This window comes from Rhinolophus ferrumequinum, chromosome 7 (assembly GCF_004115265.2).
Source record: "Rhinolophus ferrumequinum isolate MPI-CBG mRhiFer1 chromosome 7, mRhiFer1_v1.p, whole genome shotgun sequence".
Lineage (NCBI taxonomy): Eukaryota > Metazoa > Chordata > Mammalia > Chiroptera > Rhinolophidae > Rhinolophus > Rhinolophus ferrumequinum.
The window spans coordinates 14,621,791-14,649,000 of NC_046290.1; the positions used below are offsets into that span (position 1 = coordinate 14,621,791).

A 27,210-nucleotide genomic window follows, 5' to 3' on the forward strand; every position below is an offset into this window, starting at 1 on the left:
TATTGTTCCAAATGTGTTTTTCCCACAATTATTTAGGTACATGTTTGCATTTTTCATAGCAATTATATAGCTCAAGGTTTTCCAATATCTCAATTTTATCTGAATTAAGAAATATTCAAAATCTTCTTCCAAATTGTTGCAGAATGGTGTTATTCATAGAAAAGCGGACACCGATGTTTCTGACGAGTCAATTACATGAACTTTTTTATTTCGGTGTCAGTTTTAGAAGAGATGGGCTGTCTATAAACACCCTTTTGGATTTAGTCTGGATAGAACTGTCTACTAAGATTTTGATGGTTATTTCAAAAAGAGAAAATGCCTCTGTAAGAATTCTAATTCAATAATAGCTATTATTACTGTAATTGTCATCATTATTATTGTTATGTATGACCATTCTGCAGGCAAAATAACGATGGATATTGAAACTCGAGGTTGAAGGCAGAAGGAAAACACTTGGAGTCAGGGAAAACGATCCTTGTGTGTTAATCAAGTGGCAAGAACCACTGTCAGCTTCCCACTCGGTACAACTGCCCACTCGTGATCACCGCTGGTCCTTCTCCTACAGCTCTGGATGTCCCCTTCGGAGCACTTACTACAATTTGTAATTATAAGCATGTGTGATGATTTGATTAATAGCACTGCCCATCCTAGTTTCTACGAATGTAAGGAGAATTAATTTTTTCTAGTCGTCTGGCACATTATAAGTCATACATACACACACACACCCACACACACACACACACACACACACACACACACACACTATATTTAAATAACATTGTTGAAAGATTAAAAAATAATTGCATGAGTAAAAGGATTCTGATTATTTCTCAAGAGTAAAAATAGCTCTTTTTTCTTTCTTACTTTCTTTCTTTCTTCTTTTTTTTTTTTTTTTCTATTTTGTAAAAGAACATTATGTGATGCATGGTGTTTCCAAATGCCTGTGGAAAGAAAATACCATGCTAGGAACTGTGCAGACCCATGACCTACAGTACAAATCCCATAACAAGAAAAGGTTCCTTTTCTCTCTAGCTTCATCTTACACCAAAGACACTAATGTATAAAGGATAATTTTCCTGTCTCACTCTTTTACACAGAAAGTACATTATTCACAGACTGGCTAATACAAACTCAGTCTTATAGAAAATCAAATTTCCATAGTTGAAAAAATATATTACTGTAACTTTTAATGAACAGTTCCAGGAAAAAAAAGGAAGTCAATGGTCAATTTTCCAAATAGGTCAGAAAAATGTGTTATAAAGCATAAAAACAAGTTATTAAAATTCTATCAGAGTCTTCAATATCACTCTTGATAAAAGTAGCTTTAATAACCTAACACTTTTTGTGTTCTGAATAAGCAAATTATACCAGATAGCTCATATAAACTTCCCATATCTGCTCATGTATAATTATTCTTTAGTATTAAAATCCCTGCTTACACTGCATTCTGAATGCTGAAAAGGTCAGGCTCCGTTCTCTACGAATGTTTTGGCTCGTGTGGAAAATTGGAATGACTTGGAATTGCACTGTTCTTTTCTTTGGCACACAGAGACTTAGTCAAGTAGCAGAATAAAGTACAAAGACTATGTTATTAGTCATCAGCAGATCAAAGGGAACAATCCAATTTATATAAATTATTACAAGCATTAACCTTGAGGATGCTAGTTAATTTTTCCGGCCTTGGTCGTACTATATGACATAATAGCAACTGCCTGACCAACATCCAATCATATGAACAGCAGGAAAGAACATGAAGTATACTAACATGCTATGAAACCTGTAAAGAACTACATAATATTTACTGTTTTATTATTTAATACAATGAGAACAGCAAATGTAACGGTTAAAATGTATCGAAAAAACTCAATTACCAACAGAAAATTTGAAAGTTAGATGATCAAGCATCAGGCGTGCTAGATTCGACCTCAATTTCAAATCGAATATTAATGACAAAAAGATTTAAGTTATGATTTATGGAAAGATTTATGTATTTTTCTTTTACATTTACAACATACACATACACACACATGCAACACACACTACCCTGAAGAAGATTCTAAAATTCCAGTCTTGATTTAATATTACAAAAAAGCTGAAACCTTTCAGAAATTCTACAAGGAAACTTGACTATAGTTCCAACTCTTAACTATATTTATGACACTCATTAAGCTACACAAATGTCAGCTGCCAAGAATCAGCACAATTATATGGGAATTCCTTTTTGAATTCACAGAAATACATTCATTGATTCTGAGTATCTAGCACTCTTATCAATTAAGGTTAAATTAGAAACAACTACCTATTGTTGGGTAGAGGCAGATGGCATTGACATATAAGGGCCATTAACACGATTCTATTACGTATTTATGAAAATAAATAAAAAACAGTACCTTAGCTGGTATGATTGGTTCAATGAACTAATAATGGAAATGCTTTCTTCCCCTGGCTTAGTGTTTATCAATTGATGTGTGAGCTCTTGCAGGAGAAAAATATCAATTTTTGAGTTTTAGCTTCCAACTCCACACTGCACTTCTAAGTTACGGTTGAATGTTAAGGAGCATGGAACATGGTAAAGATGAAAGCCATGGAGAATTGCATTTTGGTGCATTCAGGGACTACAGGCAGGATCACTGGACAATTACCAGTATGGTATGATAATGATAATATTATGAGCTGACTCCAGATAGAACCTTTTCAAAACTAAGGAAATGAGAGACTATTTCAGAAAGCCATAAATTGGAAAACATTTTCTCTAGTAGATAGTCATTTATAAGACTAAGACATAGCGTTCTGTTGTTGGGTACAATTTATAATTTTATTGATTGATTGATTGATTGATTGATTGTATTTATTTTATTTTTTTGGTCATGAGTTATTTTAGAATAATAACTACAGGCACATTTTTAGAGCCATGAGATTGCAAATGAGCGCGATGTATAAAGGGCAGATCTCTTTGTCATCTAGAAAGAGCAATATTAGCCTTTAGGGGATGTAAGAGTTAATCAAGCTTTAATTGATGTTTTAAAACCCTATAAAATTTTCCTTAATCAAGATTTTTACATGAAAAAAATTTAGTAATAGATTTTTCTAAACTAGTATCTCCCAACCAAAGGCAGTAAAGGACAGACAATCATTACCTGGATTTAATACAGTTATTTTTCCTAATTAAATAAAATTTTATTTTTGATTGCTTAAGAAATGAATATTGACTTTAGAGGATATGGAAAGCAAATTAGTATGTATTTGTAATCCTCACCTGTAATTTTTGTTAATGAAATCTAAAACTGAGAATGGAGAGAACTGAGAATACAAAAGTAACCAAACTTGGGAATTAGTATCAGCACAAGGAAGTCACATACGGTATTCCTACAGGCATAAAATATAAAAACGCCTGGAAAACAGAAACTTGAAAATCAAAACCCAATATGGTAGACAAAACAACGTTCTCTCCTTCTGCTAAAGAAGGACATCCCAATACCTGGAATTTCTGAATATGTTACCTTACATGGCAAAAGGCGATTTTGAAGCTGTGATTAAGTAATTTGAGGTGGAAAGATTATCCTACATTATCAGGATGAGATCAAAGTAACCAGAGATTTATTAAGACAGTCAAAGGGGAGATTTAGCTATGAAAGAATAAAACCAGAATGATATAACCTGGGAAAAACTGTAGACTACCAATGGCTTTGAAGACTGTTGACGGCAACCATAAACCAAGAAATCCAGGCAGCCCCTAAAAGCTGGAAAACACAGGAGATATAGAAACCTCTAGAGCTTCCATAGGACATGTAGTTCTTCCAGCACCTAGTTGAGATTCGCATTACACTTCTGACCTACAAAACTGTAAGATTTTAAATTTGAATCATTTTAAGTCCCAAAATTTATGGTAATTTGTTACAGCAGCCATAGGAAATTAATACACCCAGCTCATTCACTAGTATTCAAAAGTTACTTTGCCAATGTAAACATGCCTAATGTAAACTGCATGCCTAAAGAAATTATAGAACTATAAGCAATGATTAGAAAACAACTGGCTGTTTACTTGTTCAAATAGTGTAGCTATTGAAATAGTATAGCTATTGATTGATAATCAAACAATCTGGACAATTTTATATTTGAATGTTTGGACAAGTTTTACAACTAAATACATGAATATGATATATATTTGTTTTGCAGTCCCATGGCAAAATGGAAAGATTCCTGAACCTCAAATTTAAAGATTTTATTCTTATCCTGACTGGTCAGTTACTACCTTTATAAGCTTGGAAAGGTAATTTAATTTTCTTAGCTCTGTTTTCTCTGAGGTTTTTTTGTTTGTTTGTTTTTGTTTTTGTTGTTGTTTTTAACCAGTACAGTAGGAATAGTACCTTGAAGAATCAAAAGCTAAAATATATGTGAAAAGCAGCATTAAAGAGTGGCACATGGTTGAAAGATGTTAAACACCATAGCATGAGGGATTTTTACGCTAAATCTGATTCACAAAAAATATTCTTCACTGAAAGAAAAATATTCCTAAGGTTCACCCTCACTCCCTCATTTACTTTTTCTTTTGCCTTTGGAAGTAGAAATGTGCTTTCATCTTGGAAATATTTTCCAAAAATTAGAGAACATCTCATCATTTTTCTTATGTTTTTCAGGAAGATGCTAGAAATCCATTTGGTTAAGTGTTAGAGACTCACCTGCTCAGTTGCTAAAGCAAAGAACTGAAGCTTGAGGGTTTCTTTAGGAACAGCTGCTCACTGCTGTCTCTTACCATGTTTCCCCGAAAATAAGACCTAACCAGAAAATAAGCCCTGACATGATTTTTCAGGATGACATCCCCTGAACATAAGCCCTGATGCATCTTTTGGAGCAAAAATTAATATAAGATCCAGTCTTATTTTCAGGGAAACACTGTATTAGCAGTTTTCATTCATCTCCCCAACAACTTTAAGCCTAGATCATGACAGCATATTTTACTCAGGAAGAGGCCACAGATCTTTCTGCCTGATAATGTTCAACATTTAAGCAACCTGATCCCATCCTTTATGTCTATATATGTAATGCAAGTATCAATTAAAATTTGAAATCTAAAAGTAAATACTCCCCACATCCTTTGGCCCAACCATTCATCAAATATTGTTGAGTATACCTTTGGGCCAAGCACTCAGTCAGATAAAAGAGATTCAAAGCTGAATTCCTGTTACACGTAGATGCTTGTATCTGCTTTCAGGTTTTCTTTCTTTAATTCTCATGAATTTTTTTTTGGTGATATTGGTTAATAACATTATATACGTTTCAGGCATGCAATCCTATAATACATCATCTATATATTGCAGTGTGTGTTCATCACCCAGAGTCAGTTCTCCGTTTATCACCATATATTTGATCCTCTTTACTCTCATTTACCATCCCACCAAACCCTTTACTCGCTGGTAACCACTAAACTGTTGTCTGTGTCTATGGGTTTTTGTTTGCTTGTTTGTCGTGTTTATTTGTTGCTTTCAGCTTTGTGTCCCACATATGAGTAAAATCATATGGTTCTTGACTTGTTCTGTCTGATGTATTTCTTTTAACATGACAATCTCAACATCCCTCCACGTTGTTGCAAATGGCAGTATTTCATCTTTTCTTATGGCTGAGTAATACTCCATTGTGTATATGTATCATATCTTCTGTATACAAACATCTATTAAAGGACACTTTGGCTGTTTCTATGTCTTGGCCATCCTGAATAAGCAGCGATGAACATTGAGTACATATATCTTTACAGATAAATGTTTTCAGAATTTTTGAGTAGATACCCAGGAGAGGGATGGCTGGGTCATACAGTAATTCTATTCTTAATTTTTTGAGGAAACTCGATACTGTTTTCCATAGTGGCTATATCAATTTACATCCTCACCAGCAGTGTATAAGGGTTCCTTTTTCTCCACAACCTCTCCAACACTGTTGTTATTTGTCTTATTGGTAATAGCCACTCTGACAGGTGTGAGGTGGTATCTCATTTTGGTTTTGATTTGCATTTCCCTAATAGCTAGAGAAGTTGAGCATTTTTCATACATTTTTTGGCCGTTTGTATGTCTTCTTGGGAGAAGTGTCTGTTCATATCCTCTGTCCATATTTTAACTGTATTTTTGTTGTTGAATTATATGAATTCTTTATATATTTTGAATATTAGGCCCTAATGGGAGGCATTATTTGCAAATATCTTCTCCTATTCGGTTGGTTGCCTTTTTGTTTTGTTGATGATTTATTTTGTCATGCAGAAGCTTTTTAGTTTGATATAGTCCCATTCATTTATTTTTGCTTTTACTTCGCTTGTCTTTGAGGTCAAATTCATAAAATCCTCTCTGAACCCAAGGTTCATGAGTTTAGTATCTATGCTTTCTTCTATGCAGTTTATTGTTTCAGGTCTTATGTTTAGGTCTTATGTTTGTGAACCATTTTGAGTTAATTTTGTTATATGGTAACAGATAGCAGTCTAGTTTCATTATTTTGTACATGACTTTCCAATTTACCCAGCACTATTTATTAAAGAGGGTTTCTTTTCTCCATTGTATGTTGTTGGCTCCTTTGTTGAAAATTAACTGCTTTCTGTTTTCAACCTCCCCTTTTGTGCTTTTCACTTCCAGATCCATATGTCTAAGTCTCACCACTACTCTCAAGCTCAGCTTATACTTTGAACTTCCCAATGACCATCATATAAAACCCAAAATATCTAAAATTATTCTCATCATTTCATTCATATTTTAACACAATCAATGTCCTTCCAATATTTTCCTTTTTTATTGATGGCAGGATAATGTGTGTGAAATGGTCACACTTAATTCCACTGAACTATAACTAGTGTAGTACGGAATATTGTAGAGTATAATAGATATTTTGTTTTGGGCTTCATCCATATCATTCCCTTCTTCTGAGAGACTGTTTTTATTTGCCTCTCTATAAAAATATGAATCTGGGGAGGGTTGCCAATTGGGACACCCTTGTTTTCAGGGGTAATAAGATGAAACAAGTGAGATAAATATTTTTTACCCCATTGTTCCTGGAAATACATTGGTCATGCACTGGGCGTGATAACCTAGATTGGTCAAGGAAGAAGTATTTTTCTTTCTCACCATACACCTGTAAGAATGAATATGAATTAAACTGTGGCTATTGTTTACAACTTTTAAAGACACATGATCTAACAGAATAAAATCATATACATTTTTTAAAAAAACAGAGAAAACAGAGGTGAAAGAAATACAAATAAAATCAAGAGAGAGCACTATTGATGCTTGAAATGTGTTAGTACATTCTTTAAGGTTTTGGCACAATGACTTCCCTTTTGTTATTATTGTTTTTCATTGTTTTGTTTCAGGATTTTGAGATATGTTCTGGGCATTTGCTAATACATATGCAAATTATAATGGTGCTGATATAAGGGTGCTATTATAACAAGAAATATGTTTTTAGTTTAAGATCTAGTCATACTTATTTTTTCCTGGTAAAAGAGTGAGCTATTGATCAAAGATGACAACACAGCCGAAGGGGGAAAACTTGATGAGTATCTAAAATATGGAAAGATAAAATAATTGAAGAGAGAGGGGGAAAGGAATAGAAGGAATATATAAGAGTAGAATGAAGAAGAGAGAGAGAGAGAAACCATATATTGTCATATGCCCACGTTTAAGTTAATATGGTAAACAGCTAGCCCAAATTTTGAAGAGCATAGAAAACAAACAAATGAAAATCCTCTATAGTAATTATTCATAAAAGTTTCAGAACTATTTTCAGGCATAAGTATTAAGGATGTTCTGCAAATAATAGTAAAGATAAAAAAAAAAAAAGAATGACAAACTAGCCTATGAACTGTGGTACCAGTAGTCTATGCAAGAATGAATATCTGTGTATCTAGGAGAAAGATGAATCTATTAGTATTCCAACTAGAAACTATAATACGTTTTCCATTATTTATGAATCAAACATATGAAGTATACAATTTATAGACTGCTGCTTATATTCATGCTTGAATTACCTCTAGAGTAATTTGCATATAATTCTCATTACAGAATATGGATTCTTGTCAATAAATTCTTAGGTTGGTTTAGTAAATTTATGAGTTAAAGATCCCTGGCTGGTGTTGATACATACATATACTGGAGCTAATATATACATATGCTGGGAATTAGTGGTCCATATCTATTACCAACAAAGTTCTGGTGCCCGGGATTTAGCAACTCTTACAGAATTATTTTTTAAAATTATTTCTATTGATTAAACTTTATGTCATGGCGCCACCACACTCCAAATCATGTCAACCAGTGATTGAGTCCTTCCTCTTCCTCCTTACCCACATTCAGCTGCTTTTAATTCTAAAATGCATCTCTACTTTGTCATTTTCTCTCCATACTAAATGCTGCTGTCTTAGTTCAATCCCTGATGTCTGTCCAAACTCTTTATGGATTTCCTTCGTCAAATTCAGTGCATACTCAGTGTATTTCTAGGTTGCCACCACAGAAGTCTATCAAAATGAAAATGTGATAACTTCCCTCCTTTGTTTTAAACCCTCTAGAAAACACACTGTTTTCTACAGAACACAAACTGAGTCCTTATTATGCATAGAAATAGCCTTTGTGAGGTGGCTCATTTGGAACATTTTCACATCATTTACTTTCCTTCTTAAATGCTTTACTTCTTCTGATGCTCTGAACACCTTCGAGTTTCATGAAGATCCACGTGGATATGTGCACCTATGCTTTGCAGATACAGCGTCTTTGGCAGTATCTCTACTCCATTCCTGTCCTCCACCAGTTGATTTAAATGCTGAGTTCTTATTACCAAAAGTTAACGTCAGTTATTACGTGATACATAAAGGCTCACCAGATTCTCTCCAACCTCTCTTTCCCTTCCGAGTTTTCCAATTTCCTAGACATTCACCACTCTATTGGTATTAACCACTCATCTGTAGCACATCTGTAACCTATATTTGCACAATAACTTTCAACCTTTTGTATTGCGATTACATAATTTCAAATATGTTTGATGATGAGCTCCTTATGCTATGCCCAGTGTCTAAAACACAACCTGACATAGTAGGGACTCACAAAAATTTACTTAACTAAATAAAAAATTTACTAATCTACTTGCTAGTAGTATTGTAATTTTCTAATAGAGAAATCTAGTTAAATTTTTTATTATATAGCTCAGCAGTTAAACACTTAAAAACGACCATTACATGCATTTTCTACTTACTAAGTCAGTTCATCCCCTATCCAATGAGCGCCCTTTTAAGCTGCACACACCTAGAATTAATTTAGTCTTGGATTACTGTGGCAATTTCAACCTCTTGTCTGTGGTACATTATGAGCAATTGATGAAGTTACACTCTGTTCTCAATACTTGGTATTCCACGGAGAGTTTCCAAAAAAAGCTGACAATTTGTAAACTAAAATTCCCCAGTGAGAGTTCAACCATGACACCAACAAATATTGTCAGAACATTATCAGCCCCATGTGCACAGATCTTAAAATTAACACCTAAGAGACAATTTTACCACCAATCAGTGTTTTGTTGAACTCTAAGGCAATATTTCTCAGTGTGATCATTGAGATGTTGAAATCTGATTCATTAGGGTTTCTTGTTAAAAAGGTAGATTCCATATCCTACCCAAAACTTACTTATGCTCTGTTAGGAAAGAACCTGAAAGTCTGATTTTTTTTTCTTTCTTTTTTAACAGTTCCTCCAAGCAATTACGAGAAACCCTAAATAACTACACTAAAAGAAAACCTGACATTTATTGAAGAACATGGATAACTCCTCCTGAAGATGGACCCACCTAGAGACGGACCCTCCCACCACCCCACTCATGGTATTTTTTGAATTCACTATCTCTGAGCTTATTGCATAGGAGGCACATAAAAATCAAGAGCCATAGTTTCTAATTTTTCTGTATTATGACAATAGCAATTCTAAGAGAAACTCACCTAGAGTCTAAGAAACAGTCTTTCAAAAATTTTATTAGGTTGTCGTTTTGAATGAAATGTAATATTTTCATTCGATAAATGATTATTCAATTTCACTATAGATAGTACACTGTAAGTAGTCTGGAATTGGGAACGCATTGATGGTTCTATGTCAGCTTTGGGCTGTTGCTGGTAGATAGACCAAATCAATATGGCTCATTTCAAAGAATATAGGGGAGGTTAACCCTGGCTACTCTACTCTATTTACAACAGCAGTGACCTTGGCTACCCTACATAATTTCTCTAAGTGTTGTTTTTGTCATTTCTGCAATAATAATTCGCATGTCACAAGATACAAATTATTAAAGTTAAGAGAGCTTCTAATATTTGCCTTCTATTTCTCTCTAAAATGAATCAGGCTTGGATTATTTGTCAGTTCTCCTCCCTTTATCTTTAAGATCCACCCCATGTAGAAAACCATCCCTTGGGCATTTCTAATCAGACCAAAAAAGAGGGTGAGAGAAGAAGGGTGGAAGAGAAAAATCACTGGAAACCACTCTTCAGATATTGGGAAAAGGTGTGGTTTACAAAGATATTTTGAGGGAAGCATGTAATGATATGAGAGAGAAACTATTAAGGCTTTAAAGAAATATGACTTGGGGATTATAGATTTCATTCATTGTCTGCAAGATACGAAAGGAAAGGATTTGAGTATTTTGAAATTTCTCTTATCATAGGTGGAATATTTTCTTTTATCTGCAATTCTGCTCTGGGATTTAATCATGTGGGTCACAGCTTCATGCATTTTACAATCCCTTGGTTAAAAATCTTGTAAGGAATAAAGGAAGCAACATGTGAAAATTCTTCAGCACTTTGCCCAGCACAAAGTACAAGTAAAATTGGACAATGCCATCTATTAAAGGTATTTTTTTCATACTTTTCCTCTCCCATAATCTTGTTTAAAGTATATTTCTGCTACATTGTCCCCACGTATCCTCACAACAACAATGGGATATCAATTTTGTTGCTATTTTATTGTACAATGTATTGGTTTTACTTCAATGACTGCAACTGTAAACCTAAAACTAGTGTGATTATCTTCTTTCAGCCATAGTTCACAAAACATTGTGTGTGATATATTTTTTTTTTAATCATTCACCTATGACAGTGCACCCTGCCTTCCTCTAATGTCCCTTTTATTCATGAAACCATACAACCAGTTGTTTGGAGACACAGACCTGAAATTTAAGTTTGCCTTGTTTTGTGCACAGTAAGGTGTTGTGTTTTCTGGTCTGTGGTACCCCTTGCTTTCTAATAAGACAAAAAAATAACAAATTTTACTCATTTTGTTTTGATTTGTGAGATTTGATTTTCCATAATCCTCAATAAACTGTATTCAAACGTTTGGACAAATGGCATATACATTGGTTGTTTTCCACATAACTTTTGTCGTCAAACTTTATGGGATCTCTTCTTCAGGTAGAATAAACATGTATTACGTTATTCATTTTATCTTTAAGTTTGTTGAAGCATGAGAATTAGTGTTTAAATGCTTTAATATGAAAATAAGCAAAAAATAACAGAATAACAGCATATGTTCCAACCAAGAGACTATTCAAAGCAGATTTCAAAATCTCCTAGGACAATACCATTGTATATTTTGACATCTAATATTTATGTAGCAAGAATGTTTTTCATTTATGTCATGTTTTAAAATAGATACTTGGAGATTATATCTCGAATATATTTATTTAATGACTATATTTTTCACTTTGTTTTATCGTTTAAGAAATCTCAGAATCTCTCTTACTAAGGGGAAAAAAAATCATCGCAGGTAAGTGAGGCATGTCTGAAGTACCACTCAGCATTGCTGATCTGTCTAGAAATAGTTGTAATGGTGCTTTGTAAGTCTTGCTGCTCTGAAGCTCTTCATTTCCACTAAAACTTAAATTCACTTGGATGTTCTTTATCCGATAATTGAGTAATTGTGATGTCCTTCTTCAGGGACTGAATTAACATATGTCTTAAGTTATAGCCCATTCGACATCATCTCTTTATCTCCTTGAACGTGACATCAGGAGAATGAATAATAGTGTAATGCTACATGCCTCCCCAGAGCTCTTCACCAACAGCCTCAGCTCATTTGGGAGCTTGCTTTCCTCTCTGTTAACATGCTCCATGTACCAGAAAGCATATTAAACACTGTCAAATGTTATCCTGGCAGGCACATGGCCCCTGGATCCCATTGCCCCCTATTCTAGCTTCATAGTCAGGAAGACCTATTTTGTACCCCAGGACCCTGATTTTATGAGCTACCTGTGAAAAATGACCAAACTTCTCTATACCTCTACTGTCGTATCCCTCATATGCAGAAAAGAGTAGCACTTTCCTCTTGGGGGTGCTTAGAAAATTAATGAAATAAATCCCAAATAGTGTCTACATAGCAATCGGAAAACATTAAATTCTGGATGTAATTATCACCAATATTATAGCTCACCTGTAACATTTACCCTAATCACCTCATCTCTCACAGGCGTTTTCTAATACATCCTGTTCTTATCATCCCTAAGCCTGGCATCAAAGCCATAGTTTCTTATGCCTAAATCCTTATCTCTTAAGTAACATCAAAGTAATCCTGTTATAGTCAACAAGAATAATCTTCCACTGTTATTGAAAGTTATGTTGTGTCATTTTGCAGAAGCTAAAGTGATTTTCAACAGCATCAAGATAATCAAAGTAGGCTAGAACTTGAAGAACCTAGACTTACCTTTTTTTAAATTCTTGTCTTTTACTTGGCTCTGTCCATCTCCTATCATAATGTAGTTTTTGCTATTCACACTGGTTAAGAAAACTTCGTAGTCTTCCTTTGTACTTTACCTCTAAGCTGTAATGTGGATCACTTGATAAACACTAGAAATCCTCCTCCTGGAGCTGAGCTGCGCCCGACACAGCTAAGACTGAAAGGACAACTAAGACTGAGAGGACGGCAACTTGGGGCTGGGCGGCACCCTCTGCGGCTGGGATTGGACGGACAACAGCTTGACTTGGGGAACAGGCCTGGAAGTGCACACTGTTCCCCAATGGAGTCCTGTTCCCCTTCCCCAATAAAATCTTAAAAAAAAAAAAAAAGAAAAAAGAAAAAGAAAAAAGAAACATTTCTAGAAACACCATCTCCAATCATTAACACCTCTTCCAACTTCTTCATAGATTCAAATTCTATAAAAAAAATGTAAATAATTACTAGAGCTGGAGCAACCAGTGAGTGTGTATAACTAAATTACCTCCCACCATAACGTTCGTGCATACCTGCTGGAGTTTTGATTTTTATGTGTTTGAAGCTGGAAACATTTCAACTAGAAACTTTTTAATTAGTTTCTGCCTTCTAAGAAAAAGACTAGGATTTGCTTTGGGACCAAACTTTTTACTTTTTCTTAGATCTGGAAAGAATAAATACAGTATCCTACTTTAGTCATGTACATATATGGCATAGAACCTTCCCACTGAAGCAAGGGCAACATTTTCTAAAAGGACATTGAGGTTTGGCAAAGGTCTGCCCAAGTCTTAGCTGATCTTAACTGTTAAAATTAGATTGCAGCTTTTCCCCCTATGTATCTATTTAATTTGATATTTTATAAAAGAACAGAATACTTTTCTAGTAGTAATGTGGAGGCTATTAATGTATGTCCAAAGTATGTAGAATCCCTGATTGAGGCCAAATGGTCAGAAGAATAACAGTAACCTCTAAGAGATAAATTATAATAATGGCCAGGAAAATTCTGTGTCAGACCAAGACTAGGCCACGGAAGAACGGTGTTATTTTAGGCCTACAATGCATCTGATTTTGGACACTCTGCCAATCAACTGCAATGGACACACCCTCTAGCAAAATAGGTGCATTCTTGTGATTTAATAGAGCTATAATGATATGTTCATAATTTTTAAGGCCAGGGAGTTTTCTAAATGACATACACACTAAGGTGACATGTAATTTGTCGTCCAACAGGAACACTTTTGAAAATAAAAATGGGTGCTATTAATAATGTCACCCTGACATCAAGAGTAATCCTACAACCAACTGGACTATTGATGGGAAGAAAACATCTCTTCCTTTGCATGAGGAGGATCATCGCTGGCCTTGGAAAATCAGCAGAGACCTGTACTATAGGTCTCTATTTGTCCCAGATAGAACTGGGACAATGACATTATTGTATTTCACAATAATGTCTGCAGAAGCAGCACAAGGAAAGCTTCTTTATGAAAAGTGCAAGCCAGGAGAGAAAGGACTAGACACCCCACCTACTTGGCATATGGAGACTTGTTCTCTAACAATCTCAAAATAGCAAATAAGAGTGACTTGATCTATACTGTAGATCTATATTATTGGAGCCTAGGACTAAAGGAATATATTGAAATGTAATTTTAATTACTGACAACATTCACTTGTCCCTTCTGTCTAATCTCATAGTTCACTCATCCTAAAATTCTCACAGACTTTGCTTGTATATCTTGTCTGTTCTTCTGAACTCTAACCCAGGAAGCTTAATGTAAATGCACATAATTATTTTTCTGTAATTAATTATTTTACTTAATTGAACTGAAATATTTCCCTATCAGTTACTTAATAAAAGCAACTTAATAGCTGCTTTTAGTCATTGTTTGATCAAAAATATCATTTAGTAGTATGTATTCATAGTCATTAAGTTGTCACATTTTAAATATGACTATGCGTGCATTAAAATTGTTTGATAAAATCAAATAATTATTTAAAAAATATATTCAGTATCTCATATGATAACTAAAGTTTGGTATTTAATCAAAGATTGCATATTTAGAAAAATCTAACCAGTGGAGACAGAAACTAGAAATATGCCTGGCAAATTAATTAATGAGCACATGTTTACGCATACTGATAAAAATATCATAACTAACACTTCTAACCTTTGAATTTAAGCACTGGTATTCTGAAATATGATATCTCAATTGCTTTCATGAAATGCAAAATTTTCAAATGTACATATAATTGCAAAATTCATTTGTAACTGTTTATTGTAATGAATATAAAGGAAACAGACATCATACATAATAAATGTTTAAACCAACCAAAGAAAAGAAAATGGGGTCATTTTAATGTGTTTTAATTATTTTTGTCCACTATGGATATTAACATTTATTGAGTCTTTGGTGTGCTACAAGACTCTGGTCCTGATTTTGTTCACTTCTTCACATGACTATATTTGGTTTTAACCTGACTTCCCCAATATATTGTTAATCCTGAATAAACTTGTTTCATCCTTACTTTATTACTTTATAACAGGAATCATTACACTCTTGACAAAATGAGCTTAATAAATTCTAGTAATAATGTCTCCACTTACTGTGACTATGTATCTAAAATTATACTGTTGTTCTGGCCATATGGATACACTTAGATAAGGGAAAAAGAGCTTGGGATATGGGCATACTTATGATGCTGGGAGATTCTAGACAATCTAACTAAGAGGTAATAGCAGAGGCAGAAATCTATGTCTTAATCCATAAAATCTGACAGATTCTACCTATATGATTCTCTTGTTTCCAATAGTGGTAAGTGCATTAGGAGGAATCTAGACACCTTTCTATGAAGTACAAATCCATCAGTAATATTACAATTTCAACACTGGCAAAAAAAAATAATAAAATGTGAAGTGGACATAGTACAGTGACATAAATGTCACTGGCTGAGACTCTACATTCATTGTCCCATATGTGGACTAAGTAATCCCCACAATAACCTCATTCTTTCTTTCCATATCAGCCCTATTTTAAAGGTGAGGATACTGAGGTACTAAGTTTATTCAAAGCCGCAAAAGAGCCCATAATTCTTTCACTGGGCCCTGCTGGTTCTCTCCCAAGTGACCCATTTCGGACAACTAGCTCCCCGAATCTTCAAGATAGAGACAAGACTGAAAGAAGGGTTGTTCTGGGTGTCCACAAATGAAACATCTAAGTCCGTATAGCATCCTTGTTGTGTCAAGGCTAATTATCTAAACAAGAGGCAGCACACTTTTTCTGTAAAGGGTCACATAGTAACTATTGTAGGTTTGGTGATTTCTGCCTTAATCACTCATCTCGCCATCTTGTGCGAAAGCAGCCATAGACAATATGTAAACAAATATGCACGGTTGTGTTCCAATGAAACATTATTGACAAAAACAGGCAGTGGGTTGAATGTGGTCTGAAAGCTATAGTTTGCCACCCCTTATCTAAGGTCATGTATCAGAGGTTCTTCTCAACGTCCAGCTTTTCCTTTACCATCCAAAGTATTTTTCCAGAACTACTTGACCTTGAAGTAAAGAGTAACATGAGTAGGGGCAGACATTAAGCAGAGAAGCACTTTCAAGAATGCTTAGTACTTGTCTTCATTCGGGGAAAAATGTGTGATTAAGATTCTTTCAACCAAACTCGATTTTAGATATTCTCTTTCCTTCCAGGAAAAATAAAGCAATGGGCTCAGGAATGGGGATGGATTTTTTTTTTTAAATGGATTTTCAGGGACTGGTCAGTTCAGACAATGGGAATGTGGGGATATAGATATTTTGAGGAATATCTGGACACTAAAACAGTTTTCTTCAATCCTTTCCTCATTTCCACTATCTTCGCACTCAAACTATGAGGATGGAGCCTTGATGTTTTATGATCCACAAGAGCCAGCGATTTACAAACATTCACTTAAGTGAAAACAATAGAGTATTTGTGAAAGCTTTCAGCAAGTGATAATGAAATTCCTTTTACTTAAGAGTAGTTGAGTTATCAAATATGTCACTCACCATTCTGTGTCCTCTGAGAAACCAAGAGATAATGCAAAGATTCACAAAAATGTGTCCTTTGCAGTAATTTCTTGATATTTCAAAATATATTTAGGAATTTTTAGAAATTTTTAATGACACTATCTAAAAAGAAGCCTTGTGTATTTCTGTACCTATGTTTACCGTATTTTACCTGTTAGCATAGCCTCTATTTTTTCTCCTAAGTCCCCCCTTCTTTTAGTCTCTTAAGATCTTTTCTAATCAAGAAAGGAAGAAAAGAAACAAGGAGGGAAGGAAGGAAAGGAGGAAGGAAGGAAGAAAGGAAAGAAGGAAGGAAAGAGGAAGGGAAGAAGGGAGGGAGGGAGGGAGGAAGGAAGGAAGGAAAGAAGGAAGGAAGGAGGAAGGAAGAAAGAAGGAAAGAAGGAAGGAAGGAAGAAGGAAGGAAGGAAGATTATACTTACACTATTTTATTTCTGCTCTCACATTTATTTTCAACTGTAGTTTGAAAGTGAGGTTTTAAATGGACTAAGAAGCTCTGATTATTTAAATAAGAAAGTATCTCCAATCAATTGATAGCAATTCAACTATCCCTAGTTTCCATGTTCTTTGGTACTACATGGCAGCTGTAATCTGAAGGAATTCAATGTTTTAATTTGTAGACTGTTATGAAGCAAAGGAGGAATTTTAATGAATTTCCTGATCATAATCATACAGTCAATAATAAACAAAAAAAATGTTTTAAATATTTTTTGATTTGTTCTAAAATACTTTAATTGAAGGGAAAAATTACTGGAGTGTTGTATTTTCAAACATTTCTTATTACCTGCTTTATTTTCAGAGGACATACTTCCTTCTCTATTATTTGTTTTTTAAAGATTCAATACTGGCTTTTTGGGGATGACCTAAAACGTTATTAGTTGAAACATATTTTTTTAAAAAGGTTTGCAACCGTAGCTGACATGATCAACACAATTGTAATTCCATCTTTGAATACTATCAATTCAATGTTTAGTTTATACTTGTGCTCAACAGAGATCATATTTGGAGACTTTTATATATCTTTCAGAAATATCATTACCTTATTTTAGAGAGCATCACTTTCAAAACAACTGTTGAATTTCAAAACAAAATGTTGAATTAAAACATTTAATAATTTTTATGATAGGTGGCTGAAAATATGAAAAAGTCCTACAAATATATCCAAACTATTATTTCAAAATTCAGTAACAGTTAATACTTTGTAAAATAAAGAGAAATTGAATTCTACACGAACTCTTTATTACAATAAATCACTGTTTATGGTGGAAAAAAGTTATTTCTTACAGTTTAATCGAGGAATGATATTGTCAGTATAATTATGAGGATGTCATAGCCCAAATAATTATTCATATCCAGTGACTAAGAAATAAATTATATTCTATCATTTAGATAAGAAAAATAAGCATGTATAGTGCAAAGGTTATACTTATTGAGAAGACAGCTAATTTGGGGAGACTAACATCATAAGGGGCAGAAGTAGACTTAGGGCATTTCTTCATATATTCAGTTCCACCCTTCCTTTATATTTATAATTCTAAGTCCGAGATTCAGAATGAAAGTGGCTATGATCTCTAGGAGGCTTTTCTTGTTGTTGTTGTTGTTAAAAAGGAAAAAAGACAGAGAGAGGAATGGAGCCATCATTTGACTACTGACAATGCATTTCAGTTAGCTGGCAGAAGAAAGTATTTAAACTGTTTCTAAATTTACTAAGTCACTGCATTATGGGGTGTTGCTTTAGTAAGGCAACACACTATATAGCATCGGAGACAATTTCCATTGTCCATCATGTCCCTGCAGGTTTTACACAGAAATCATTAAATGTCCGTTTTTTGAGACTATGTATTCAAGAATGTTAATACGTATAGCAAACAACCTTGAAAAGTTGACATAGTGTCTTCTTCCCAAGCAAAGGGTAGACATGCTTATTACCCAGTAAAATAGAGAGAGTGCTTCCATCCCAACCAAAGGGCAGGGATTATCAGGGTTCCTCTTCTGTAATGCAACCCACTGTATGTGCTGGTATGCATTTGTGCCCATCCGTTTTGCCCCTGTGGTACATGTGGCAATGGGAACTGAGTCAATTATGCTGATGCTCATGCTGCTTGCTGTGCTGTGAATGATACAGTCCCTTTTCTCTGACCCAGGTATCTGATGTGTTCTTCCAACATTAATAAAACTGTGGAAGACTAAGAGTTCTTGATAGCTGACATAAAACAACAACTAAAAGCAACAATATTCTTTAGTAATGAGTATGAGTCTATGTTAAAATTCTACTCTAAAAAAGTTCCCCTTTTTTCAGAGTCAAGGAATGTTTCTCACACATACTCATATATACAATGCTTAAAGTATACCAAAAGAACTGACCCTTATGTCAAGTGTGATATAATCATGTACATATTCATATACTCAATGTTGTTAGCAGATAAGAACATTGATTTCAAAATCTTTATTATTCAGGTAACACTATACTCTCTAATTTTGTGTTACCTTTTCATACAGGTGGTATTTCTCAGAGTACTTCTCTAATAATTCCATTAGGTTCTCTCTCTTATCACCTGGCATAATATGCAAATTTTACATTTTCATCAATATTAGCCCACAGAGAGCACCTGTTTCCAAGGAATCTAATATTTTATAGAAAAATTTTCAGTAACACATGAATGCACACAGATACACACAATGAACTGAATTGTGAAGTTTGTGACAAATGCACTTGAGATATTTCTGGTGAAAATATAATCTGGGTGTGACCTATCACATTATATTATTTGTCATATGGATTGATACACATGTGTTTAAGCATCTTGTGTGGATAAGTATCATAATCCTTGGAATTAGAATCAAAGCCACTTAACCATTTATTTCATATTTTAAGTAACTATAGTCAAGCAACATCCATAAAAAAATACAGAAAAAAAATGTTTGGAAGAAAAGAAGTGATTAGAATAATCTGACACACGAAGATATATGGAACTGGCATTGTTCCTAGAAGTGAAATAGACAGGAAGTCTATTAAATTCTTCCACGATCTGTAGGTATAAACAGAATATTTCTAGTCAAGTGACCAAAAGTCTAAACTTAATTAGAAAAACAGAGTCATAGCCCTTCAATCTATTACCAGACTCAAGCTAGTTTATACACCCAGACTCCACTGAATGAAAAGAAGTCCTGGTTCCCTTCAAATAAGATTCCATTACATCATAAATTACATATATAAATATGTAATATATATATATATATATATATATATATATATATATATATTTTTTTTTTTTTTTTTTTTTTCCTTCCAGCTCAAAGGACCATTTACCAGGGTGACAATGAATGGGGAAAAAGGAAATAATCAGACCTTTAGGGGACTACTAGACACTGGCTCAGAACTGACACTATTCCAGAAGATTCAAAACGTCACTGTGATTCATTAGCCAGAGTTGGGTCTTAAGGAGGTCAGGTGGTCAATGGGATTTCAGTTCAGATCCATCTCACAGTGGATCACCAAAAGATCACCAAATTCATCCTGCAATTATTTCTGCAGTTCTGTAATTTATAACTGGAATAAATTGAAATAGTATAACTCACAATTGTGCATACATATTATATATAATATATAAAACATATATATATGTATATATGATATATATATATATATATATATATATATATATATATATATAATATTATATAATTGGAATAGCTATACTAAATATACCCACAATGCTTACTTGAGTCTGCAGCCTACTGGTCTAATGTCTCCCATACAGATTGCATTTACACTTTCACATGAGCCAAATTCTTTAAACAAAGTCTCTCTCTCTCTCTCTCTCTCTCTCTCTCTCTCTCTCTCTCTCTCTCTCTCTCCCCCCCTCTATACACATACACACACACACACAAGCACAAGCACATCCTATGTGTTTTGTTTCTCTGGAGAACGCTAATCAATAGGCTATCGCATCACACCAGGAAATATCACAGATCAATCTCTTTCATCTACACTTTTAAATCTACTCACTGTACCCAGCTCTTTCTCCTTTCTTCAAGCTCTACAGAAAACCATTAAAATCATTTTGATGAAGGTCACCTCTAGCTTTCTAACCACAAAAACCAGTCAGTAGAGACTTTTCAGTCATTTAATTTGACCTCTAGATTTGGACACTATTCGTCATTTCTTATTCTTAAAATTTTCTCTTAATTTATTTTCCATGCCATTATCTAATTCTGCTTCATCTGTTTTGTAGTTAAAAAGCAATGTTCTCATATCTTCTTCATAATTTGTCCTAGATTGTGTTACCACTGGTGTGATTTTTGACTCCCGTCAGTATACCGATTACTCCTACGCCTGCACCTATCGGCCTTTTTTGTGAACCCTACATTAACAAATCCAAATATCTACCTATGAGATACCTCGCAGGTACTTCTAAGTAACCATGGCTATAAAGTATCTAACAGTGATGATTTTATTTCTTTAGAAACAAACCTAAACATGATACTAGTAAAACAGAAGTCAGAAATCAGTGTCAGTTATTTATTTATTTATTTATGTACTTCTCCCTCTCTTTTATTTTCTATATTCAATAGTATACTAATTTTTTGTCTCATCCTTTATATTGCTTTGACCAATGGATTTGAAGTCTTTTATTATCTCTCTACCTTTCACATGCTCAACTCTAATATCCCTTTTCTTTTGTTACTTCCTATACAAGCCTACTGTAACCTTCTCCTTTGTTTCCTATCTCCACACAGACTTCTCTATTTCCAGTTATCTCTCAAATGGCTCTCTGAGTGAATTTTCTAGTACTGCAACTCTGTCCAAGTGAATCCCCTCAATGAAGGAACTTTTTTGGATCTTGACCCCTTTAAAAATAAACAATACTGAAATGCACAGCATGGTGACAATAGTTAATAATACTGAATTATATATTTGAAAGTTGCTCAGAGAGTGAATCTTAAAAGTTCTCATCACAAGAAAAAACAAACGTATAACTCTTCATGTTGACTGATGTTAACTAGACTTGTTGTGGTGATCATTTCACAATCAATACAAACATTGAATCATTATGTTGTATACCTAAAACTAATATAATGTTATATGTCCATTAAACCTCAATTATAAATAAATAAACAAATAAATAAGAACAAGTAATTCTGATTGTGGTATCAAAATCAAACCTCTCCATACTTGCTGCATTTATTTATTCTAAACAGTTGGTTTCTCACTCACTAACTATATTGAAATATGATTATCTAGGCTCACCTTGATCTTTTAAGCCTCGGTGCTCATAAAAACATTTCCTCAGACTATCTCTTGAGAAAAAAATTAAGTCATCCTTCAAGATGCATCTCAGCTACTACCTCATCTGTGAAGCCTCTCTTGAGTTCCTCCATCTTCCAGACCTACTGACAGACTTTCCTTGTCTCCACCATCCCTAATAGGGGCTCCACTGTAGTATGTTTGGCAGAGTGTTGAAATTATTGTTAGATTTTAAGATCCTTATAAGATAATAAACTGTGGCATTTTCTGCCGTGATGGAGCTAAACGACCCAGCTTAACATCTCAGCTTCAGCATGTGAGTGACGGGTCATGAGGAAGCTACTTAACTTTTCTTTGCCTCAGGTTTCTGATATACAAAACGGGGCTCCAGATAATCTTCCTCACAGAGCTAATGTGAAGATCATGTAAAGCAATTATATATGTTATATATATATTTTTAATATGTAAAACAATTAATATGTAAAGCAATTAAATTATATATGTAAAGCAATTAAAACAGTGTCCAGAGAAGGACTCAACAAAGCTAACCTATTAGCTTATTTATCTAGGGATCTTCATACTTACATTTATCCCCACAAAGCATAACACTTCTGTACATTGTAATGCACTCCAATCAACACTATGTTGAATAAACAAATGCTTCTGAAGTTAGGGTTCACATATGTTTCGGTCTATTTATTTATTTATTTATTGCCATTTTAAACAATATAGATTTAAGAATTGCTGCGAACAGAGATCATCTGAAATGACAACCCAATTTCCTAATCATTCTTTGAGGATAAAATGGGCAGTGTTTTCTTGATGCATAGCTTCAAGGCTATGACGTGACCGTAGTTCACAGGCATAGGCATGCAGTTATAGATGTTGTTGTAAACATCTAGGTTACTGTATGTGTGTGCATATGTGTGTGTGTGTGTGTGAGATCAATAATATGGGATTTATTGGTGGGGAGATGGAGCATTTAATGATGTTTTAATGAAATTTTTTTGCCAAGCATATTAATTTCTGTGTTACTCTGCAACATGGCACCTTACACATTCATTCAGGTATTGTATTCAATCCAAAATGTCTATTTGAGGAGAAAGCATTGGTTTTACCTCTTGACACACATGTGCATTCTTTGTATATTCAGAAAAGAAATTTTTCATTATAAGCAATATCACAGTTTGGTCTTTCTTGAAAGGATGTCAACATTACCATCAGCTCCTTTTAAATGTAACAATTGTCAAAGACCTAAGCATAAGACCTGAAACAATAAATTGCATAGAAGAGAGCATAGGTACTAAACATATGAACCTTGAGTTCAAGGGGGATTTTATGCATTTGATCTCAAAGGCAATGGAAGTAAAAGCTAAAATAAATGAATGGGACTATGTCATATTAAAAAGCTTCACACAGCAAAAGAAACCATCAACAAAACAAAGAAGCAACTAACTGAATGGGAGAAGATATTTGCAAACAACATCTCAGATAAAGGGGCTAATATTCAAAATATGTAAGGTACTCATGCAACTCAGCAATAACAACAACATAAACAATCCAATTAAAAAATGGGCAGACGACCTGAACAGACATTTCTCCCAAGAAGACATATAAACAGCCAACAGATAATATGAAAAAATGTTCAACTTCACTATCAATTAGGTATATGCAAGTCAAAACCACAATGAGATACTATCTCACAACGGTCAGAATAACTATATTCAACAACACAAATAATAACAAGTGTTGGAGAGGCTACGGACGAAAAGGATCCCTCATACACTGCTGCTGCGAAGGTAAATTGGTGCAGCTGCTACGGAAGGCAGTGTGGGGGTTCCTCAAAAAGTTAAGAATAGAATTATCATATGACCCAGCAATCATTCTTCTGGGTAACTACCCAAAAAATCTGAAAACATTTATCTATAAAAATATATTTACCTTTGTGTTTATTGCAGAATAATTCATGGTGGCCAAGATATGGAAACAACCAAATTTTCCTTTGGTAAATGATTAGATAAAGAAGATGTGGTATATATACACAATGGAATACTACTGGGCAATAAGAATAGATGAAATATTGCCATTTGCGACAATATGGATGGTTCTTAAGATTATCAAGCTAAGCTAAATGAGTCAGAACGAAAAAGTTAAGAACCATATGACTTCACTCATACATGGGACATAAAACTGAAAGCAACAAAGGAACAAGACAAACAAAGAAACAAAAACTCATGGACATAGATAATAGTTTAGTGGTTACCAGGGGTTACGGGGAGGAGGGAGTGGCAGAAGAGGGAAAAGGGTTCAAATACATGGGGATGTATTATAGAAATGTACACGTGAAACCTATACAATTTTACTAAGCAATGTCAGCCAGATAAATTAATTAAAAAATGAAATAATTGTTAAGGCTAATGTCCACTAAGACACTTAAAACACTCCCATATCTATAAATCTCTACATGATAAATTGTTTCATATTTGAAGCTAGGGAAATCAATTTTTCCTCACCACAAGTATAGCTTCCAATAGAAACTTACAAATTATTGTTTTCCATAGATGCTTTTGCTGCAAAGAAACATAGTTAAATTTGAAGCTGAATTATAGTTCAGCTGACCGTTGGGCCTGGCAGTTTTCCAGTACCTTTTCCCTTAACCCTGAATTCCATATTATTTATAATACTTTACTTTTCTATGAACTCTATCAAAGCCTTTCTAGAAAGAGCATAAGCATAAATACTTGTATATATGTTAACCCGCATACATATAAATGGCTTCAATTAGTCCCAATGTTATCATATTACTATCCCCATATCTAGAATCATCAAGACAGTTAATTAAACTTTAATTAGTTTCCATGTAGGAAGAAAATTTTGGCAACTGTTGTTTCATTTGCATTAGAAACATATATTGCCTGGGAACCATGGGATTTCATTACGCATTACAAATGTGGAGCCATACACCTGTGAAAATAATGCTGTTCTGATTTAATAAAAGGTTAGATTTTAGATCTCCTCCTTTTTAAATCTATTTATAGATATTGATTCATCTTTTTAATGAGTTGGATGAATTCCATACTATAGTAGCAATTACAAAGGTGGAAGCCCAAACAAAACCGCAGAAGCAACTCCAAAATCCTTTTTTACTTCGTGCATTGGGAAGTGAAATGCTACTCTATTTAGGAAAGAACAGATGCTACTCTATTTAGGATATTTCATTAATTTGTTAATAGAATGTCAACTTTCTCATCTCAAATTTGAGCAACTAAAGGCTATTAACCTGCTTCAATGAAAATCAGAGCATATATTCTCACATGACATTTACGAGGAAACTCAGCACTATGTCTATCTGATGTCATAAGCAGATTTAAGAACACTGACACCCACAAGGCAGTTTTAGAGCTATGCTACCTTTTCATTTGTCTTGCATTTCAAAACTCAATCTTTATATTAAGTTAACTAACCAAAAACAAGTGTACCGGCACAACGCAAACTTATCTCACCACAGAAATGTTTACCGGAGTATTACATTCCATGATCACATGGAGAAATCACGTAAGTGGTGGCAATGTAAAGTAAACTCAGGGGCCTTCCATGTTTAAGACTGCACGCCTCAAGATTTCCTAAGACCCTTCCTGTGTCCAGAGCTATTTGTGGACAGCAATGCCACCAGCGTGGGGTGCCCTGGGCTGGACTGGAACTGCTTGGGCCTTAGTGTCCATTTCTCCCCTCAGTGTCCATTTCAGCTCTCTTTGACATTCTACTCCGATTTGGAGTTCACCAGATCCTGTGGCTCTCCAGGGCTGGCACCTATGGAGTTGGCCCAGGGCCACATGACCAGGCCCTGATTCCTAGTATCTATCTTAATGGCACTGCAGAATTTTTGCAAGATTACTAGAAACTGGACTGCCCAGAATGGTCCTCAAAGACTGATTGGATGGACTTACATTTTATATATTGATAGGGGCCCCACAGGAAATTTGCCTGGGAGCTCCAACATCTTAGGGCAACCCTGGTTATACGTCCATTTTTAACAGAGGCTCTACTTGAGACCCTTTCCACTGTATTATTCAATATTCTTTCATTACATTTCCAAAAGGAAAATCCCAAAAATGCAGAGCAGAAAAATAAGATCGTGAATGGATTTGTTTTCCTTTGACCTAATGTAGAAATCATAAGACTCATCATGTTTCTCATTCGTTTATCCTTCCAGAAAGCTCTGAGGACTTTAATATTCTAGAGAAGTACTCTTCTATCTATATTACCTTCCTAATACCCTTCTTACTATGGTTTCCCTTTTCTGTCTTTGGATTTATTTTAAACTCTCTTCAAGCATATCTTTTTTTGTTTTTTAATTAAAACAATGACAATTATTTTAGAAAATTAGAAAAACAGAATTAAAAAATGAAAAAAATAAAATATTAATTTTTGTGGAAAAAATATTTTTTCCAATGTCACTGATAACCTCTATCTGTTCTAGACATTGTTCAAATTTTTTTATGTAAGGAAAATAGCAGTAAAACATACATGTGCTAAAACAGACAGTTGCCATCAACTATTTTGTGAAAAAAAAATAATTTCTATAAATTGCAATATGATTAGAATATTGTATGCTGTGTTAAAGATCGATGCGTACATATTTGGGATCCACCATTTTTATATATATATATATATTTTTTTACTTTGGCCATAAATAGCTTCATAAATAGCTTGCAAAGTATATAATAAATAAATTATTTATAAAGCATAAGCAAGCCAAATCAAATCTTTCAGAATCACAATCCTAATTAAGTCGTTCCTTTAAGGGAGAGGGGAAGGAAGACAACCTGGTCATTTAAGGACACCAAGCAGTTTAGAATATTTATACCTGGTGAGTTACTTCCAAAGTCTCTCATTAGTAAACAATTTCAGAATCACTGTGAGCAATAATGTCCTAGAATAACAATTTTAAATGATATTTATATATTTTCACTTTATGTCATTAGCAAAGAATGTCCAAAATCAAAACAAAATATACATTAATATCATGAAAATCAAGGAAACTTAAAGCAAAGAGGGATGGAATGATATTCCAAAGCTTACCGGGGTCAATGAGTCAGGAAAAGATACCAGGTCTCCGGAATTTCACGTCCAGTGTTCTAGTCACTGGTTTGCTCTACTCCTGTGCAAAACATCCACACACAATACACAATGCATAATCCCCCTTGCT

At 34.2% G+C, this 27,210-nt stretch overlaps 1 protein-coding gene across 1 annotated transcript in view; it reads right to left on the minus strand.

Moving 5' to 3' along the window:
• Positions 1 to 27,210, minus strand: part of CDH12 (cadherin 12) — an 893,592-nt gene that overhangs the window by 216,026 nt on the left and 650,356 nt on the right. The window lies entirely within an intron of this gene.